We start from the raw sequence: 5662 nt of genomic DNA, 5'->3' as shown, positions 1-5662 counted from the left end.
TCATGATTCACTTTGACAGTGCCATAAAACTGAAACAATTGTTCTATACAAACAGAGGATACCTGATTTACTTCATGCTTTTAGGTTCATAACTCAGGAATCTCTAAAATTTGCTTCCGAATGTTATACATTTATCAAATTACTTTGTTGATCAATTTGTGTTTTGTGAAAGTACAGCCAAGACTGTACAATACCTGCATAATCCTCTTAATTTGGAATGCCACTATGAATTCAGAGGTTTCATATTCAATAGCATCATTTAACTACACTCAAAGCTATGTAATCATATATTACTCTAAGTTTCATTTTACTGTGGAAAGCTGTTTCTACAGACAGCTGAATTTTAATAAGTAATAATAGTAATAAAAAATATATATCTTTAGTTAGGCTTGTCTGAGTAATTATAATTTATACCAAAGAGGTATAAATCACAATTATGGGGTATCTCATTAAGCACAGGAGTTAAATCATGGTGTACATTTTACTCCAGTGGGCTCATTCCCATTTTTAAAGCAAGTCACTCATGGCAGTATAATTCAGAAGATCCTACTGTGCTGTTTATAAGACTATTCCTAAGCCTGTTCCTAATAGTTAATTCCTAATTGTTCAAATCATTTTTACAGAGAAACTTCTGCACTGGATTATCGTCTGTGTTTTCCCTGCAATGCTGTAGAGAAGCACAAAAATCATCTCATGGTTTCCTCTTGAGTATGATCTTCTTTCAAATTGCAGCAGTTGCAGCAAGTATGTAAAAGTTGATGTAAGCTCTGTATATTCTCTCAATATTGACCTTCATGCAATTGCTGGAATTTTTAGTAAATTTTAAAAATAATATGGGGATAAAAAGCATAACAAACCCCAAGCTAGAAGTTACTGGAGTCCACCTCTTAGTGACATCCATCTTGAGTTATCATACTTCCTTCCTAGGGATCAGGAATGTGTCTTCATGTTTCTGCTGCTGTCCCAGTTGCCAGTGATAGTATAGTCCATTGACCTTCCTCTTTTTTCTCAGCCCTTTGGATCAGAGTGAACATGACTGGAAATTATAAAAGTTAAAAAAATGCCTTGATCTTTCTTTTCTCTCCACATTTCTATTCTATAAGATATTGTCTAAGATAATTTCCTTTCTTGCTCTGTGAACTTCCTTTGTGTCTCTGAGGATACATTAATATTAATATTCACCTGTTTCTTAGCAGAGCAAGAAGGCCCAAGTTTGTAATTCTTTGCTAATCTAAGTGCCAGTTCTTAGTTTTATTTTATATCCTATTATTATTGTAAATGCTTTAAGGGTTTTTTTTTGGTCTTTGTCCTGTATTGGCATTTTAAATGTTGATGTAAAGATATTGAGAGGGGAAACATCTGGCACTTGGTGAACTGACTCTTCGCAGCAAGATTTTTAACAAAAAAAAATCTGCCCACTCCTTTCTTACCCTTGGAATAAATCAGTAGTTTTTATTTTTGCAGCACAAGCGTTAAGCGCCCTTTAATCTACTCAGGATTGCATTCTTGAGGTCAAGAGAAATTAGCTTCAGCTGTTGCTGACTAAATTTCATCTTTGAGGTCATAGAAAAGGAAAATCTTTACTGGAGTGGTTGGGATCATAAGATTTATCCTGTATCAAGCGTGTACCTGAAAAATTATGTGGGAAGTTTCTTGCTAAAGGTAATTTGCTCCAAGAATTTAATTTTCAGCCAGATGGCCAAAATTATTCCACCCGTTAGTGTGATAACCATGAAGTAACACTTCTTTACCACTTCTGCATGATGGCTCTTTTATCACCAATCTCCTGAAACTTGTATTGCTTATTCTTTAAATTTGTGATTGCATGTATAAGCTTGCTTAATATATTGATGGTTTATCTGTGAGTGCCACCCATGTTAGGAGAATCCTTATGCGCTGCACTGGGATACCCCAATAGCATTAACACCTGAAGATCATAGTGCAGAAATGAAGCTAAAGGTGGAAGAAATAACGACCCTGTTCCCCATTCACTCTTTTTCTCAATACATCTGTGACAATTAAGGGTCTGTTTAATTAACTTCTGTGTCAAACAGCCTCCAAAACCCTTATTTCATAACACACTGAAGTAGCATAGAGCTGTCTCTTGATTTATATTATTCAGCACATATTCACTTCCAGATTACATTAAAATGAATTTATTAGTGAAATTAGTGTTCTGAAATGTGAGTCCAGGTGGTACAACCTTCAAGTGAGTTGGCTTGATATCAAGCAGAGTAATTTCTTTGAGCTGTATAAGTAGCTAAGCTGTCAGCATCCAAACCAATATACACAGTTATCCACTTCGAGCTGTGGGAAAGGTATGGGTACAGAAATCATCTCTCTTAGAAGAAGCAGCTGTGTAACTGGGTTTTTAATTTTTACTGGAAAATGAAAACACCAGTGCTTGTAGGAAATGCCCTTCATTTTGATAATTTGGGTTTTTCTTGGGCCATCAGAAAAGTTATTCTGTGTCACAATGTAGTATTAGAACCTTCAGCTGCTCAAAGCTATAAGAAAATGCTTAATATTTCACAGTATTTGAAACCTATTCTTAAAATATTTTCTTTTTGCATACACACTTCATTGCCTAAATACAAAGTATTTGAAAAGCTTAAAAATATTGAATTGCTTTGCTGAAGATCATTGAATTGTTGATAATAGTTCCTAATATTTTGATTGGTAATTTTACTGGAGGGTGATGTCATTATTCCAATTTGCTTTACAAGACAACTTTTTAATGGTGAAAGTTAATTTTTGATCCTGTTTATCTTTGCCTCTACTGCCTGATACTTAGAAAATAATGTTTTGAAATATCTGAAGGTTTTCTACTTAGCTACATAATATAACTTTATGACTTTCAAGTGACTGAATTAAAGAAAAAAGTAATTCAAGTAAATTTTTTAGAATATCTGTGTACTTTTTAAGCTCTATGAATTTGGCTTGTTCTAAATGAAATTTTAAAACCTGACATAAAAAAAAACTTCTCTTGATAATTTTACTTTTACTTGGCTCTACTTTGGATAAATTATATTAGCTTGAAAGCTGTATTTCTTTGCAAAAATATTTTCCTACAAGTAGGGATTTCCTAAATATTTTTAATCTTAGAAGTAGATGATGTGCAACTTTGCAGTCTGTCATGTTTTTCTCAATTTGCTAATGACACAAGTTCAACTAACAAGGTCACTTGTAATCAAAGGTAATGAAGGAGAAAATTTACTTGTCTTTTATTCAGAATATGCCTTCTTTATCTGTATGGTTTATAAGAAGATTACTGTGTGCATTCAATCTTTTCTGTTCTTATTTATGGTATATTTTTACAAAATAAATGGGGAAAAGGGAGAAAAAAAGAAAATAAATAGTATAACTGTAGATACTACCCGGAGGAATTAGACTTATATTGTAGCTAGAGGGGTTTTTTTGTGTTTCTCTTTCTTTCCAGAAATATCAGTAAGATTTCAAAATGCCCTTTCCTTTCAAACTAGTCTATATTTCAACATTTTTATCTGTTCTTCCAAAAGAGTTTTCTTCTTGTACATTTTGTATTTCAAAAGCTTGCCAGAATGTGTTCATGCATTTTGTAGTGGTTGTACATTCTGCAATATGAGGAAGCTGAGAGTCTGATGAACCTAGATACGTGTTCCTATGGATGTCCCAGCCTGTATCCAGTTGTTAATAATAGATCAGAGGAAGATATATTTCTATATATGTATGTGCATAGCACAACTACATGTTGCTTAACTATGCAGGTTTGGGTAGTTTTTCAACCAGAGTTTTGTTGAGGAGGAGCTGGCTACATCCTACCCTAAAAAGTGCTGAGGGGTTACTTCTAGGCCGTACAAAAAGCAGTAGAAATTGTTCTGTACCTTTTAAATGAAAAACTGAAGTAATATTTTTCCTCGGGCTGATGATTTAGGCAGTTTCTAATCTCTGTGAGCTTATAAATATGATTTCTCTAGGTGCTACGTGGCACAGGAGCATCTGGTCTTTGCAGTGTTCCTGGTGTACAAGTCTGTGGCTCTTGTTTAAATTTCAGCTGTATCCTTTGCTTTGGAGGTGGGGTTGTGTGTGTGTGTGCAGGTGCTGTTTTAAAGTTAGGACAGAGAAGGGGAGAGCTTAGTTAATCTTTTTGACTCTCCTGCTATGGATGGCATGTTGCTGACACCTTAGTGGTTCAGCTTACTTAGGCAGTAGCCTTATAAACTCCTAGGGAACTTTCTGAAAAGTTTTTCAGAAAACAGAAAAGTAAAAAAAAACCTGAAAAGTAGGACTAAAGCAGAAACCCCATTTCTGCTTTTTTCTACCTGTTTTTTGTTTCTAACTGGCCATCCACTGCATCAGACTGGTTCAATGGTCTGTAGATGGAAATGAAATTTTAGTGTGCTTTTCAACCTTTTTCAACATTTGCAGTGCTAGAGCCAAACAGAGCTGAAGAGGAATATTTTTCTGACTTAAAATGTCTTTTGAAAAATGCCTGCTTTGAAGATTGAAGTGTTGGAACAAGTCCTTGTCACGGTGGATTAGTGAGCATGGAATATATCAAGCTGTCACCAGGGCATTAGGACTCAAGAATGGCTGTGACAGTCCAGCCCAGAGATCTGTCCAGCACAGTTTCTTATGTCAAACAGTGCCAGCAGCAGGCTTTGAGGGCAGAGTCACAGACAGGGCAGGAACGCAGCTGTAGTTCCCCAGCTCCTATGGTTTGTGGCTCAGGGATTTTTTGAGTATCATTGTCATTGGTAGTCTTTGGTAGGCACTGTAAATATGTCACTAAGTGCTGCCTGGGCATCTGCCCTACAAGGAGGCTTGCAAGTGTATCAGGACACAGCTGGTTACTCAGCCTGGTGTGCCCTGCAGGGAAATATGCATATGTACATAGGTTAGGAGGCAGCAGGTCACTGAGCCTAGCCAGCCACCGTGGAGTCTGCATGCCCTGGCAGTGCTGGGTTTGTTGGCACTGGTGTGATGATTCATGCTCATTGTTGAATTTTTAAGATTTTTAAGAAAAACTAGAAGTTAAAAAAAAAAAAGAAAATCATATGCATAGATGTCACAGCTTTGTTTCCAGGACTTGAATCCTGGACCTTATACACTTTATTAGATTCTGGTTGCTTGAACTTTGAATGCCTCCAGAATGGCTCACTGTCCTCAGTTCACAGTATTGGACCCAGCAGTGGGACACAGCACTGTGGGATGCTTGGCCCCATAACTTGGTGCAAACTTAGGGAAAAGGAAAGCCCTGTGGAAGCTGAGCCATAGCAGGATGAGAACCAGCTGGCTGACTGGAAATGCCTGTAGCATATTGCTGAATTCACATTAGCTGCTGCATGTGCACTGCTTGCAAGGAAAGCCTACATGGGTAGACAAGTTTGCAGCTGGCTTTCTCCTTCCCTAGCAGGGAGGCTGTGCAAGGAGGAGGATTTGCTTTAGGCTTTTCAATGTAAACAACAACAATATTTGATATTTATTGTTGCCATCATATTGCAAAAGTCCCATACCTCCTCGGTGATTTCTCATGGGCATCTCCTCACAGCACTCTTCTTCTTCTTCTTCTTCTTCTTCTTCTTATTCACAGTACAGCCAACAAACCCCAGCTCCCCTCACAACCAAAGATCTGGGCCAGCTAACTCACTCTTTCATAGCATTCTTCCTTATTAGTCACAGC

Source organism: Geospiza fortis, unplaced genomic scaffold (genome assembly GCF_000277835.1).
Source record: "Geospiza fortis unplaced genomic scaffold, GeoFor_1.0 scaffold381, whole genome shotgun sequence".
NCBI classification, from domain to species: Eukaryota; Metazoa; Chordata; class Aves; order Passeriformes; family Thraupidae; genus Geospiza; species Geospiza fortis.
This window is presented reverse-complemented; position numbering follows the sequence as displayed.